Source organism: Erinaceus europaeus, chromosome 19 (assembly GCF_950295315.1).
Source record: "Erinaceus europaeus chromosome 19, mEriEur2.1, whole genome shotgun sequence".
In the NCBI taxonomy this organism is placed as follows: Eukaryota; Metazoa; Chordata; class Mammalia; order Eulipotyphla; family Erinaceidae; genus Erinaceus; species Erinaceus europaeus.
In genome coordinates, this window is record NC_080180.1 from 24,444,492 (window position 1) to 24,460,907 (window position 16,416).

Sequence of the window (16,416 nt, forward strand, 5' to 3'; positions counted from 1 at the left end):
TTTATTTATTGGGAGTCAGGCGGTAGCGCAGTGGGTTAAGTGCACGTGGCACAAAGCGCAAGGACTGGCTAAGGATCCGGGTTCAAGCCCCTGGCTCCCCACCTACAGGGGCATCACTTCACAGGCGATGAAGCAGGTCTGTAGGTGTCTATCTTTATCTCCCTCTCTCTGTCTTCCCCTCCTCTCTCCATTTCTCTCTGTCCTATCCAACAACGACGACAACAATAATAACTACAACAATAAAACAACTGGGGCAACAAAAGGGAATAAATAAATATTACATAAATAATTTTTTTTAAAAAAAAGAATTTATTTATTCAGGAGGTCAGGCAGTAGTGCAGCAGGTTAAGTACATATGGTGCAAAGCACAAGGATCCCGGTTCAAGCCCCAGGCTCCTCAACTGCAGGGAGGTCACTTCACAAGCAGTGAAGCAAGTCTGCAGGTGTCTATCTTTCTCTCCCCCTTTCTGTCTTCCCCTCTTCTCTCCATTTCTCTCTGTCCTATCCAGCAACAACAACATCAATACCAACAATAATAATAATAACAACAACTATAAAAACAACAAGGGCAACAAAAAAGAAAATAAAGAAAAAAAAGAATTTATTTATTCATGAGAAAGATAGGAGGAGAGAGAAAGAACCAGACATCACTCTGGATTGCAGAGGGTGGGGCTACGAGCAGCAGCAGATGTGTTTCTCTCTTCTCCTCTTCCGGATCAACTAGGAATACCAAAGGAGACCACCTGGGACCGAAACATGACAGCACTAGAATGCCTTCACGAGCCCACCAGATCATCGGTGAGTGCAAACATGTGTGGCTCATGGACAGAGAGGAGCCTAGGGAGAGATTGGGTGGCTGGTAACAGTCCAGCAGTTTATCAGTTGAGACACCACCTCCAGTCTGTTTCACCAACACGGGGATGGCTGAGGGGAGGAGAGAACTCCCGTGGGACTCACCAAAAGCAACTTTGAGTCTCCATTGCTACTGCCCTCAGAGTCTGGAGCAGCAGCAGGGAGGCCCTGTGCTGACACCAGGGGACAGGGAACTAACCAGGAAACTCAGGAGAAGATCTATACCTCGGTGGCATAGTGGTGGGGCTGTGAAAGTCTCTTTGCATAACCACTGGATTATCTCTGACCCACCCTGCTTTATCTCCTGGTCAGGAGTCAGTGATTAAACTAAGAAGCCTACTTATAGTTTAAAATCTCTCAGGCTCCCATAGCCTACAGTGAAGAAAAAGAACAAATGAGGCTTTTAAGCCACTGAGCTCCAACTCAGGAATTCAAATACTATTGAAACAACTGTCAACTTCCACAACTGTGAACCCTTTAATTACCTTACTTAGACACAAGTCAATCCAGGCAAGAGTGATCAGTCATTTGAAAAGTACTGAGAGAGGGACCTCATAACATAATATATAGAATGGTTAAACAAGAAAAAATATTGGAGAAATGAACCAGGACAAGAGTCCAGCTAAAAGCCCCCCAAAGAGTGAAGCACAAAATTATGAGGTCAACATCCAAATACTAGTTAAGGAAATAATCACAGGAGTGAGTAAAGAGTTTGAAAGAATTGTCACCAGAAATGTAGAAACAACAAATGAGACTCTGGAAGAAAACGCTAATTATCTCAAGGTTATTAGAGAACTGAAAGCTGAAATAGCTGAGCTAAGAACACAATTAGCTGAACAAGCTAAAACAGTATCAGAAAAGGGTAACAAAATAGATGAACTCCAGAAAACAGCAGAGAGGAGACAGACATCACTCTGATACGTGTGCTGCCAGAGATTGACCTTGGGACCTCAATAAAATGCATTACCCATTGTGTCACTTCTGGACCACCTTCTCTATCTGAAAAAGTCATCCAGAAGCAGTAAAGTCTCAGGGATGACTAAAAAACCAAAATGAAATAGAGTATTCTGGAATTGTGTGACAGTCACACAACCTTGCCAATATACTAAAAAAAAAAAAAAAAAAAAAATCACTGGACTGGGGAGACAGCATAATGGTTATGCAAAGAGACTTTCATGTCTGAGGCTCTGAGTTCCTAAGTTCAGTCCCTAGCACCAACATAAACCAGAGCTGAGCAGTGTTCTGGTAAAAAAAAAAAAAATAGACAAAAAAGTCACTGAACGGTATATTAAATTTTTATTCATTTATTTTTCTCGTTGCCTGCACTTTAACACTCCAAGTCAACTTTTTCAGATAGAGACAGAGAGATAGGTGAGAAGGAAAGACCAAGATCATTGCACCAAAGCTTTCTCCAGAGCAGTGGGGGCCAGACTTGAGCCTGACCCATACGTACATAACAAAACAGGACTATTATCCAGCTGAGCTGTCTTGGCAGTCCAAATTTATTTGTTTTAATTGTTAAAGGTTTGCTTATTTACATGAAAGAGAGAGAGATTGAGAGAGAGAGAGAGAGAGAGAAGAGCATTATTCTGACATGTTTGGTGTCAGGTATTAAACTCAAGGCCTCATGTTTCTGTGCCATTGCCCAGGCTGCATATGTTCAAAATGTGAGGTATTTTTTTGGGGGGTGGGGGTGGGGGTTAGGAGACAGTACCAGTGGTAGAAACTCCAGGCTCAAAGCCCAGTATCACCATAACCAGAGCTGAGCTAAAAAAAAAAAATTAGAACTGGGATGTAGCTCGCTCACATTCTAGGGGTATACTAAATTAAACCCAAGCTCCATGCAGGAGCACCACACAGCAGCACTGGGACAGACTCCAAGGATTGTGGTGTTTCTTCTTTCTGTCTCTCTAAAAAAGAAAACAAAAAGGGCTGTGGAGACAGAATAATGGTTATATGAAAAGACTTTCATGTCTGAGGCACTAAAGGTCCCAGTTCAAATCTCTAGCACCACCATAAATCAGAGCTGAGTAGTGGTCTCTTCTTTGTGTATCTTTCTCTCTATAGTTTTTTTCATAGAACAAACAAACAAAAAGAAAAAAAAAAATCAGCCAGGAGCAGTGGAATCATGAATGAACAAGACTCCAGACTTGTAATAAATAAATCTAAGAAAATATTAAGTGCATTTTATGATTGAAGCATTATTCAATTGAAATGCATGATTATGGGGAAAATGAGGGAAGGAGGGTTAAAAGAAGACATTGAAATAAAGAGAAGCCCAGTCAATACACAGCACAGATACTTTAAGATTATCTGCAGTCAGACCCTGCAGCTTGGGAAGCAATGTTAATTAACTAACCACCAGGGCCTGCAAACAGCTCACCTTCATGGTGTTCCTACTTTGTAATGTTCATGTTCACCATCCAGGTTGGAGCCAGCTTCTACCTCCCTGGAGGAAGCTTTGGTAATCTGTCTATCTCTGTGTTTAACACTATCTGAAAAAAAGCCAGCCCAGACTATAATAAATAAGATAATAAATAAAAATATAAGATAATAACAATAGATAATAATAGATAATAAGTGGATAATAGATAGTAAATAACAAAATATAATAAATAAAAATAAAAGACTAGCAGAACAAAAAACATGAACTGCTCAGGAGAATCCCAGCTGTTCTAGAAATCTTCCCTGTATGTCTCCATAAAGGGGTCCTTGCCAGCAATATACCGTTGGCAACTCTAATAACATCCTAGGGTGATGCAAACTAGGTGTAAAGCCCAAGTAAAATTCAATAATAGGGGCCAGGTGGTGGTGGAACTGGTGCACATGTTAAAATGCACAAGGACCCAAGTTCGAGCTTCCGGTTCTTCTTCTTCTAGCGTTTGCCCTTCTTCCGTAGCCAGTCAACAGCGTCAGGTTGAGCCTGATGTAAAGTTTCGAGACCTCCTTTGAATCTGGAGAGGTGGCAGTCGTTGACTATGTGGGTCATAGTCTGTCTGTAGCCGCAGGGGCAGTTCGGGTCGTCTCTGGCTCCCCAGCGATGGAACATAGCGGCGCACCGGCCATGGCCTGTTCGATAGCGATTGAGGAGGGCCCAATCATAACGTGCTAGGTCAAAGCCGGGTTGACGCTTGCAGGGGTCTGTGATGAGGTGTTTGTTCTTTACCTCAGCTGACTGCCAACTCTGTTTCCAAGAGTCTGGAACAGAGAAGTTCAGTGTAGGCGTAGGGGACCAGATTGGGTGACGAGACATCAAGCGTTGGACAGGGTGGGCAAAGATATCCACGTATATTGGCAGGTTCGGTAGAGCGTAGACGTGGGAAATGAACTTAGATGATGCTGCATCCTGACGAATATCTGGCGGGGTGATGTTGCTAAGAACTGGCAGCCATGGAACCGGGGTGGAACGGATGGTTCCAGAAATTATCCTCATGGAGGAATATAATTTGGAATCGACCAAGTGAACATGGAGGCTATGGAACCATACTGGGGCACAGTATTCTGCAGTGGAATAGCATAATGCCAGAGATGATGATCGTAGTGTGGAAGTGCTCGCACCCCATGAGGAGCTGGCCAGTCTTGCAATGATGTAATTCCTCGCGCCCACCTTTGCTGCAGTTTTTATGAGATGTTTGTGAAATGACAGAGTGCGATCGAGAGTAACGCCAAGATAGACTGGCTGGGCTTCATACCGGATTCTCGTATCGCCAAGCTGCACATTAAGCTCACGTGAGGCTGAGGCATGTTGTAGATGGAAAACAGATGATACTGTTTTTGCAGTGCTAGGGATTAGTCGCCATTTTTTACAGTAATCAGATATCAGAGATATGTCTTTCGTGAGTGTTTCCTCGAGGATGTCGAACTTGGATGCCTGAGTTGCACAGCAGATGTCATCGGCGTAGATGAACTTCCTTGAAGAAGTTTCTGGGAGGTCATTGATGTAAATATTAAATAGCGTAGGAGCCAGAACAGAGCCCTGGGGGAGGCCACTTGAGACAAGTCTCCATCTGCTAGACTTGTCACCCAGATGCACCCGGAATCTTCTGTTTTGGAGAAGAAACGATATAGTGTTGGCCACCCATGGAGGCAGGCATCTTGAGATCTTGACTAGGAGACCATGGTGCCAGACCGTGTCATAGGCTGCTGTGAGATCAACAAAGACAGCACCCGTCTTTAAATTCTTCTGGAATCCATTCTCAATGTAAGTTGAGAGGGCCAGGGCTTGTTCGCAGGTAGATCTTCCTGGGCGGAAACCAGCTTGGGCGGGTGATAGGAATTTCTCTGTAAGATGAGAAATACGTGACAGAAGCAGCCTCTCAAGGAGTTTGTAACACACGGAAAGGAGAGAAATTGGTCTATAGCTGGCGGCCAGTGTTGGGTCTTTCTTTGGTTTCAAAACCGCTATAATCTTCGCATGACGCCAAACTTTGGGCATAGACTCAGATTCCAAGATGTGGGACAGGAATGAAGTGAGCCATTTCTTTGCCGCGGGACCCAGGTTAAGAATGAGTTCTGGGGTGATGTTATCATAGCCAGCAGCTATTCCCGGTTTAACCCTCTTCAAAGCGTCTTCCAGTTCAGACAGTGTAAAGGGAGAGAGTTTTGGAGATGGACAAGATAACCGGAAGTGGGATGACCACTCATGGGAACTTCCGGTCCCCACCTGTAGGGGAAACGCCTCACAAGTGGTGAAGAAGTGCTGCAGGTGTCTCTCTGTCTCTCTCCCTCTCTATCACCCCCTTCCCTCTCTATTTCTGGATGTCTCTCTATCCAATAAATAAAGAAAGAAAACAAACAAAAAAAACAATAAGAGTACTTTAATGAGGGGTTTAAACAGGGCAGGAGACACTAGCAACTCACTGATGGTGAAATTCAGATTCTGGGAGGCAGTAGTTTCCCACCCTGGTTACATGTTAATGGGCCCTGGGCAGTTTTTGCAAAACACCAGTGTAGGAATCCAGCAAGCAGAGAGTCTGACCTAAGGGAGGTTCCAGGTGATTCTAATACATAGGCCACTCAGTAGGTTGACTTGCTCATCCTTCATGAAACCCTCTGCAAATATTAATTCATGCCTCTGAGTATTGGGGTCTGCTTGGCCCCGATCTAGGCCCAGCAGACACTCCGTAAGCCTGGCTCGAGTTTCACTGACTGTCACTAACTTCCTCAGAGTGACACAGCATTTCCTGTGGGCCGTGCCTGAATTCACCTCTGCCCTCCAGCTGATGATGCGTAAAGAGCATAGGCCCCACCGATGGTGATGCCACCTCACACCACCTCTAATGTCATCTCACCCTACCTTTCCATCCCTGCCTCTACCCCCTGCCTATAAAGAATGGCCGTTTCCTCAATAAAGTGAGTCACTGCCTTGACAGAACTCCCGACTTGGTGTCTTTTCTTTTCTCAAGTTGCCGACACTCTCCCTCCCACTCAGCCCCAGAAGGGGGGTCCAGCTGGTCCAGATCTCCCTCCTAGCGACTACCTGTCGGGGAGAACCCGACAGACTGGTGCCCCATGTGAGGCTGCTCAACGGAAGAATGCTGACGGTCCAATCGGTCTGCTGGTGAGTATACCCCCATAAATTATGGGGCAGTCCTCTTCTTCTTTTTCCCCTTCTCACTTTGGCAACGCGTGACATGATTGAATTTGTCATGACAACTGATGGGCTGTGGCCGGGGCTACTCTCCGGTGAGTCTTGAAGGTCTGACTTAGGATATTCAAGTAACAGTGGCCAGTCTGGTCGTTGCCCCTGCCTTGACTGAATGATTGCCTCTGTGTGATTGTGTGCGAGCATGTTAGCCTCACAGCCTTCGAGGCTACATGAGTGGGCTCTCTACCTGTGTGTGCATGGAGTCGTTTCAGCTCAGTGGAGATTCTTGGCCATGCCAAGACCAAGGTCAGGGTTTATACGACCACTCCTAAGCTAAGACTCCTTAAGGTCTCGTGAGGGGCCCAGCCAGGCGAACACAGTTGATTGTCTGTCACCCATCCTGGTGCCAGTTCCTTTTCACCCCTTTTTTTTTTATTTCTAGTCCTATCATGGGTTCAACCTCATCCAGGGGGCAGCCAGATCCCTCCCTTGAATCCTTGCGTATTTTACTTAAGAGTCGAGGCTTGACTCTTTCTGATAATCAAGCCCTTCAGGCCTGGGGGTGCATACTCAAGTTCGCCCCTTGGCTTCCTGTTCTCAACCTCTTCTACTGGGACACCTGGGACCGAGTAGAACAATTGATCACTCGGGCCCAGGTTGACCAAGGAGAGATTCCGCCTCTCGGGGTACTCCCTACTATCTCAGCTCTAAATATCTGCTTTCCACCCAGGCCTCCCAAGGAAACCAAAGAAAAATGGCCACAAAAGGAGACAGATTAAGATTGACCCAAAGATAGATGCACCCGATAAATTGCCCCCACCTTCCTCCGAGCCCCTGTACCCCTCTTTAGACCCCTTTGGTTGTGCTCCCTGGCCCGACATTAAGCCCTGTTCCTCCAAGTCCCTGACTCCTGAGTCACTCACTAACCCTTTCCGCACTCCTGGTCCCTTGCCTTCAGTGCCCCCTCCCTATACGGGAGGGGCCTTCGACTTAGGAGAAACTCTCCACCTTTACCCTGTCAATCTTAATCCTGGGAGTAACAGACCAGCCACCTGGTATCCCTGGGACCCCAGAAAAGTAAAAGAACTAAAAAAGGCTGTGGCCAAAGATGGACCCAGCTCACCCTGGGCAGATACTATTCTTGAAGGCCTAGCCCACCAGGCCTGTGTCACCCGAGATTAAAAAAAAAAAATTGGCTAAAGCCGTCCTCCCTGGGCCCACATTTCTTAAATTTCTGGCCTATTTTAATGAAGAGTGCCGAGCCCAGGGAGAAAAGAAACCAAAACGCCCAAACCCCCATCCCTATCACCATTGGCATGCTCTCTGGCACCTCTGACCAATTTGCCATGGGTGCCCAACAGGCGGCTATTCCCCTCCCCCTTATCAAGATCAAATTAGAGTCATTGGCTTCATGGCTTGGCAAAAGCTTCATGAGGGACCCACTAAATCCCCCATAGCAGGCATTAATCAAAAGGCCAGTGAGGACCTCCCCTCCTTTATCAATAGGGTCCAAAAGAGCTTACAAAGAAAATTTACGGCAGGTGAACTTAGGGACCGCTTTGTCAGATCATTGGTTTGGGACGGCATGAACACTAACCATAAACTGGCCTGTGCCGGGCTATGCCAGCAGAGTCTTGATCGTTAGATTATTGCTACCAGAGATGTTGGCTCTTCCTCCCACCAGACTAGGGCCTTGGTGGCCGCCCTTAGAAAGACCCATAAAAAAGATATAGCCATCCTAGTTAATACCCTCCAACAAACTTCAACTAGCAAAGGGCGCACTTGCTTTGGTTGCGGCAGAGAGGGCCACTTTAAGCGAGAGTGCCCTAACCAGGCAAGAAACGTTTGAGTCCCTGTGATCTTTCTCTCCTTCTCCCTATCCTTCACACTCCAGGGAAGCTCGTGGAGTAGACACAGAGAAAAAACCTCAGCAGATCAGAACACTGGCCAGGCTCTGTGAAACTGAGTGTCCTTCCCCTGTTTAATCTTAATGAGTCTTACCTAATTTTTCCTCTCCCACTCTTTGTGGCGTTTGTTCCAGACTGTCACCTAATTTCTGAGTCAAACAGACATTAAAGTGGACCTAGGCATTGTCTTAAAACTGCTATTTCCTGCAAAAAAAAAAAAAAAGCTTTTTTCCTCTACTCTCAGAAAGCGTTAAACCAATTCTGAGTGAGATCTTATCTGGCTAGCAAGCTATTCTTCAAAGGAAGAAAGAAATCAATCAAACATGACATTCTCTCTAACTTAAAAGTTATTCATCACTTAATGTAGTCCCATAGGTTTATACTTGCCTTAGTCTTCCTTGTAATTGGATTTGTTTCATTGAAAATGTCTTTAAAATTTATGCGGAAAAAAGTTCTGCCAATATTTTCCTCTAAGTATCTGATAGTTTGTGGTCTAACATCCAAGTCCTTGATCCACTTGGAATTTACTTTTGTATTTGGTGAAATACAGTGATTCAGTTTCATTCTTCTGCATGTTTCAACCCATTGTTTCCAACACCATTTGTTGAAGAGACTCTGCTTTCCCCATGTAATAGTCTGGGCCCCTTTGTCAAAGATTAGATGTCCATAGGTGTGGGGCCTCATTTCTGGGCTCTCAATTCTATTCCACTGGTCAGTGTGTCTGTTCATGTTCCAGTACCAAGCAGTTTTGATGACAATGGCCCTATAATACAGTTTGAGATCTGGGAGTGTGATGCTCCGGTTCTGTTCTTTTTTCTCAAGATTGTTTTGGCAATTCTAGGTCTTTTCTGGTTCCAGATAAACATCTGTAGCATGTGTTCTATTCTCCTAAAAAATGTGCTTGGGATCTTGATGGGGATAGCATTAAATTTGTAGATGGCTCTGGGTAGTATATTCATTTTGATGATGTTAATTCTTCCAACCCATGAACATGGAATATCTTTCCACTTCTTTGTGTCTTTTTCAATTTCTTTGAGTAGTGACTCATAATTTTCAGTATACAAGTCTTTCACTTCTTTGGTTAGGTTTACTCCTAGATATTTTATTGTTTTTGTTGCTATAGAAAAAGGAACTGATTTCTGGATTTCAATTTCAACCTCTGTGGAGAACAGTTTGGAGAACTCTCAGAAGGCTAGAAATGGACCTACCCTATGACCCTGCAATTCCCCTCCTGGGGATATATCCTAAGGAACCCAACACATCCATCCAAAAAGATCTGTGTACACTTACGTTCTTGGCAGCACAATTTGTAATAGCCAAAACCTGGAAGCAACCCAGGTGTCTAACAACAGATGAGTGGCTGAGCAAGTTGTGGTATATATACACAATGGAATACTACTCAGCTGTAAAAAATGGTGACTTCACCGTTTTCAGCTGATCTTGGATGGACCTTGAAAAAATCATGTTGAGTGAAATAAGTCAGAAACAGAAGGATGAATATGGGATGATCTCACTCTCAGGCCGAAGTTGAAAAACAAGATTAGAAAAGAAAACACAAGTCGAACCTGAAATGGAATTGGAGTATTACACCAAAGTAAAAGACTCTGGGGTGGGTGGGTGGGTGGGGAGAATACAGGTCCATGAAAAATGATGAATAAAATAGTGGGGGTTGTATTGTTAAATGGGAATCTTGGAAATGTTATGCATGTACAAACTATTGTATTTACTGTTGAATGTAAAGCATTAATTCCCCAATAAAGAAATAAATTATTAAAAAATAAATAAATAAAATAAAAATAAAATAAAGAGAAATGGAAAAAAAAAGTTATTCATCAGAGAACCAGCACACACTTTTGATAGTAATTTAATGATTTGTTTCTTTAAAAATCTAAAATGTATCTTAGCCCAGAAAAGAACTTCCAAAGATTTTTCTCTATGTGCTGCGCTAAACTAAGCCCGCCTGTTCCGTCTGCGCAGCCAATCACGTCACAGAGCTCCTGCTCCACAGATTGGCAAAGACTTCAGTCAATCATTCCCCTAGCCACACCCGCCCCTCCTGGGGTGGGGCGGGGGGAGTGGCTGTGAGCTAAAAATCCAAAAACCGCTTTTCAAAGAGAAAAATTTCTTTTCACCAAGAATGTCTGTTTTAAGTCTGTGTGCTAACCTTGTTTTCACCAATGTGTGTTAACCCTCCAAAATAAATAGAGTTTGTTTTAAGTTTTAAGATTTAGTTAAGCTGAATGTGGTTTTAAAGATCCCAACTCATAGAGTTGACACACCTTTACCAGACTAAAATATAGGACAGTTTCATCCTTCTGATAGCTAATATCAACATCAATTCATTAGTTAGAAATTTTATGAGATCTCAAGGCGTGGTAAGACGCCTCTGCAGTCTCTCTCACTCTTGTGAGAATTCTAAATCTGCCACTGTTTGTAACAAATTCCATGCTTAGACTGGCTTTCTAATGACCCAGTCAGAGTAGAGCAGTGGCCTTGCCAGGAAAAAAGGGTTAAACATGGTATTCCTGGCCTGATAAAAAAATTTTTTATTCGGCAGATGTGAGTCAACAAAATTATTTAGTGTAAAATTGTCATCTAAAAGACATAACAGTAAAAATTTATTTTTGAACATTTAAGCTATGAGGTTTATCTTAGCTTTTTAAGTAAAAGATCAATTAAGCTGTGTACCCATCCTTGTTCATAGCTGCCCTAAGGGTGTGATAAGCTCTGTGATAAAACAAAGATCTTAACAAACTAAGTTTAAAATTGTTTAAGTGATTAAAAAAAAATAGTAAACATTTTATCATGTCAATGCATTAGGTATTGACTTTCTATAACATACTGGTATATTTTAATAAAGAGCCTTCTAAAATCATATGAAAGAACTCAAGCCAATTCTAACCATTAAACTTCTAACTTGGTGCACGTTATTCTCTCTCTTACGTAAATAATTATAGGTACAATCTACACATGAAGAACTGATTGCTTATATGGTAAGATTTAAAAATAAACATTTTTCTTTTTTTATTTATGGGTGTGCGATGACTCCTAAAGTCACTCATATCCTAAAATTTTTCTCTCATTTTTTACAAGCATCTTAAAATTTTAACGCTTGACCTGCCATAGTGAGAGCACTTTACTGGCTCTTGCATTGTTTAATTAAGATCCTGCTATTCAGACTTTTAAGATTAATCCCCATTGATAAAAGCCAATGCTCTCTGGCAGATTGATGTAACTCACCTGCCCATGTTTTGTAAACAAAAATATGTTTTTTGTTTTTTTTTCTCAATTGGTACTTTTTCTAAATTTATGTGGGCTACAGCTAAAACAAAAAAGCTCAAAAACCTTATGATCCATATGCTCTCCTGTTTTGCTTAAATAGATATATCCATTCCATATATTTTTGTTTCCTTTAAAACATTACTCTCATTACAGTAACCCCTATACTATAACACTTAAGCTCAATTAATAAGTCGCCGACACTCTCCCTCCCGCTCAGCCCCAGAAGGGGGGTCCGGCTGGTCCAGATCTCCCTCCTAGCGACTACCTGTCGGGGAGAACCCAACATCTGAGTTTTTTGTTTGTTTGTTTTATTAAGTTGAGGGCATATTTGTGTGGCTAATATTTTCACAGTGGCTCTTCGAGTCATGTGGGTGTTGTGCCATGCCCCGAGTCAGATTAATGTTCAGCTTAACTGGCAGCCTCAAGGAGCTGGGAGCTGATCCAAGTGACAGGCACCACAGTGGGTAGCCACAAGGAAGGCTGGTGAGCCAGGAGAGGCAGGGAACAGGAGGCAGGAGCCTAGAATGGCTAGGCTCCCGGAAGGAAAGGTTGATTGTGACCATGAGGATGAAGAATGGGGCACTGTGTTCCGTATTTTGCTCTGTTATTTGAGAATTATGTGGATGACCACTAGGAGCTAAGACTTAAGAATGTAGGGTGGCAACTTGACTCTGGAACAGCTGGAGGAGTCACCCCTCTGATGTAGAATTACCAAGGTGATATGGAGACAGCTAAGAAGTTCAGGAAATGGGGCTGTGGAGACAGCATAATGGTGCTACAAAAAGACTTTCAACCTTCAGAACCCAAAGTTCCAGGTTCAATCCCCTGCACCACCAAAAGCCAGAGTTGTTCAGTGTTTTGATCTAGCTCTATCTCTGCTTTATCTCTCTCATTAAAATAAAACAAACAAGCAAAACAACAACTATATATATATATATATATGCTGGTGGCATTCCACTGAGTGTCCTGTCATTCATTTATTATTATTATTATTGCTGAAACATGCAGGGAATTTTATCACATGTTAATATTTACAATTTACTTGTAGATCAGAGTCCCAGACAGAGGTGTAGACAGGTGTTAGTAGGGTTCGAAGGTATAGCACAGCATCTAGCATACAGTAGGCTGTTCAATAAGGACTTGCCATAGCTTTTAAAGCCAACTTTTAGTACAGTAGCTTTGTCAATCACTTTACATAAATGCCTTTTTGGGATCACTGAACTACATTTTCACCAAATAGGGATTTGTTATCTTTTCTTTTTTAAAAAACTTTTTCAGGGGACCGGGTGGTAGCACAGCAGGTTAAGCGCAAAGGGAAAGGATCAGCAAGAGAGAACTAAGAACTAAGCAGAGCTCTGGAGTGTCTCCCTCCTCCCCCTCCCCTTCCGTGTGTGAGTGTTCATGTGTGTGGGCATGCATGTGTGTGGGTGTATGTTTCTGTATCTTTCTGTATCTCTCTCACTAAAATAAATAAAACAGTGTTTAATAGAAATGGCTGGGAGATTGCTCTGTGGTATAGCACTTTCCTTGTATGTGTATGGACCCAGATTCAGTCTCTGGCAGTACATATGCTGGTGTAGTCTCTCTCTCACTCTCTCTCATTTAAATCAAATTTAAAATTATATTGTGAGTGAAGCTAGAGCAGCTCTCTGGCAATTGCAGCACCAGGGGATCAAACAGGGAGCCTCAGGCAAGCAAGTCCTGCACTCTGTCACTTGAGCTATCTTCTCATATTGCTCTCTTATAAAAAATAAGTATTTGAAAATTACTGTAAAAATAAAAATGACTCGGGAGTCGGGCGGTAGCGCAGCGGTTAAGCGCAGGTGGCGCAAAGCACAAGGACCGGCATAAGGGTCTCGGTTCAAGCCCCTGGCTCCCCACCTGCAGGGGAGTCGCTTCACAAGCGGTGAAGCAGGTCTGCAGGTGTCTATCTTTCTCTCTCCCTGTCTCCCCCTCCTCTCTCCATTTCTCTCTGTCCTATCCAACAACGAAGGCATCAATAACAACAACAATAATGACTACAACAATAAAACAACAAGGGCAAAAATAAATAAATAAATAAATATTTTTTAAAAAAAAGAAAGGTGAAGTCACCATTTAAAAAAAAAATGACTCATACCCAGCATGTGTTTTGTATTTTTAATATTTATTTATTCATTTTGGATATAGATAAAGGGAAGTTGAGAAGGGAGGGGAAAATAGAGAGAGAGGAAGGGAAATACCTACAGCCCTGCTTCACTGCTTTTGAAGCTTTCCCCTGTAGGTGGGGACCAAGGACTTGAGCTCAGGTCCTTGTAAATGGTAACATGTGTGCTCTACTGGGTGCACTACCACCCAGCTCGTGAACTCTTACACTTTTAAAGACAGCCATTCCAATTTTAAAAATAGGCAGGGGGGACAGGTGGTAGTGCACCAGGTTGAACATACACATTAACATGAGTAAGATCAAGCCCCCACCCCCCACTTACAGGGGGGAGCTTCATGAGTGGTGAAGCAGTGCTACAGGTACCTTTCTTTCTCTCCTTCTCCTTCTCTGTTATATCTAATAAAAAAGAAAGGAAAAAAGAAAGGAAAAATGGAGGGGGTCGGCAGTAGCACAATAGGTTAAGCATGCATAGTGCAAAGCGCAAGGACCAGTGCAAGGATCTTGCTTCCAGTCCCCGGCTCCCCCACCCCCGCGGGGAAGTCGCTTCACAATCGGTGAAGCAGGTCTGCAGGTGTCTATCTTTCTCTCCCTCTGTCTTCCCCTCCTCTCTCCATTTCTCTCTGTCCTATCCAACAATGATGACATCAATAACAACAATAATAACTACAACAATAAAACAACAAGGGCAACAAAAAGGAATAAATAAATATTAAAAAATAAAGCAAAACAAATTGTTAAAGAAAAAAAAGAAAGGGAAAGAGACAGAGGGACACCTGCAGCCCTGTTTCACCACTCGTGAAGCTTCCCCCTGCAGGGGCTTGAACCAGGGTCCCTGCACACTGTTATGTGTGCACTTAACATCTACCACTGCCTGGCCACCTTGGATCCCCCTTTAAAAGTGGGTCACCAGTAGCTGGGGAGGTAGCACAGCAGGAGAGCACAGGACTTGCAAGCATAAGGTCTCAAGTTCTATATCTGGCACTACATGTCCCAGAATGGCTCTCTGGTTGTGTCTTCCTCTCTCTCTCTCTCAGAAATAATGTTTGTTTGTTTTTAAATAGAGACTAAGAAGGAAGATAGATAGATAGATAGATAGATAGATAGATAGATAGATAGATAGATAGAAAGATAGATAGAGACCAGCACCAAAGCTTCTTTCAATTCGGTGGGACCCAGGCTTATTCATGGCAAAGCAGTGCACTCTCCAAGTGAGCTATTTGCCAGTCAAGAAACACTCTTGAAACAGTCAGGTGGGTCACTATCTATCAAGCCTGACAAGATAGGAACTAAGAGGGAGAAGGGGCCTGAAATACAGAGTGAAAGAGTTAAAAAAAAAAAAAGAACTGGAAGGAAGGAAGAGATGGTGTTCGGAAGAGCAAAACCTAAAAGGACATGAAGGACATCTTCAAATAGTAAAGCCTCTCTGAAGAACGTGTGTGTGTGTGTGTGGTGTGTGTGTGTGTGTGTGTGCGCGCGCACGCGCTCGTGTGCTCGCGTGCACGCACAGAGCAGTGACTCTCAAGCTGCAGCTGAATCTCCTAGAAGATCCATTAAAGCAGATTACTGAGCAAGTCTGGGGCACAAACAAGAACCAGCATTTCTAACAGGTCCTCTGCCAGCCACTGTGCTAGTGCACACAGCCAGGAAGCAATGAGAATTGATGGGAAGCCCAGTGCTACACACTGTCTACATTTCCTCCCAGTAGGAGGATTTTTTCCCCAGATCTGGGGAAGAAAGGGAGCCAAGGCTCACTGCTCCAGATCTCTCAGCTCCATGCCTGGCTTTGCTGAGCTGAGGCTGCAGGGTTACTGCGGATGTAATATAGTTTCTGAGTAAGAGCTTGCTCTGGATTATCTTTGAGACCCATTCCAAATTCTTGAGGTTGGACTAGCTTCAAGCAGCACTTGATATATTATTATTATTTTATTGTTATTATTATTAACCAGAGCACTGCTCAGCTCTGCCTTATGGGGGTGCTGGGAATTGAACTTGGCACCTAGGAGCCTCAGGCAGAAAGGCTTTTGCAGAACTACTGTGTTCTCTCCCTGATCCCTCCAGCAGCACTTGAAAGTATGAGTTATATGTCAGGGACTAAGTGACACTCTCTCTAGGCTTTGGGTGCCCAGTAGTCTAACTCCAAGCTGCTGTGGGACTGTGGCACCTGCTCTGGGCACCAGCAAGTGAGCAGCTCCTCCACCCTCCAGGCAGGCTGAGCACTAGAGTCATCAGGATATTTGACGAAGGAGTCTCTTTGTACACATGGCCTCCTCCTCGGCTGTGTTTGTGTTCCTGTGGGCTAGGGCTGTGGGGTCATCCGGGTCAAGTCCTTGCCACCAAGCTGTCTGTAGCCCGCCCCAAGCCAACATCAGATCCTGCCAATCTGCCCTTGCCCCCATGCATTCTGGCCAGCAAGACAGTGATGTGTGTGGATACTAAGAAGAGAAAACTGGAAGAGGAGAGTGACCTTAGACCCCAAAGTGGCTGATGAAAACTGTGGGATGTGCTTAATGACCTGAACTGCAGGCTTCTTGCTGCTGCTCCTTCCTGGCCACCTGGGATTCTGGGAATCCAAGACCAGAAAGCCCTGTGAGGCACCTAGTGGATCCTTTCAATTAAAAAAAAAATTCAATTTCAGAACTGGG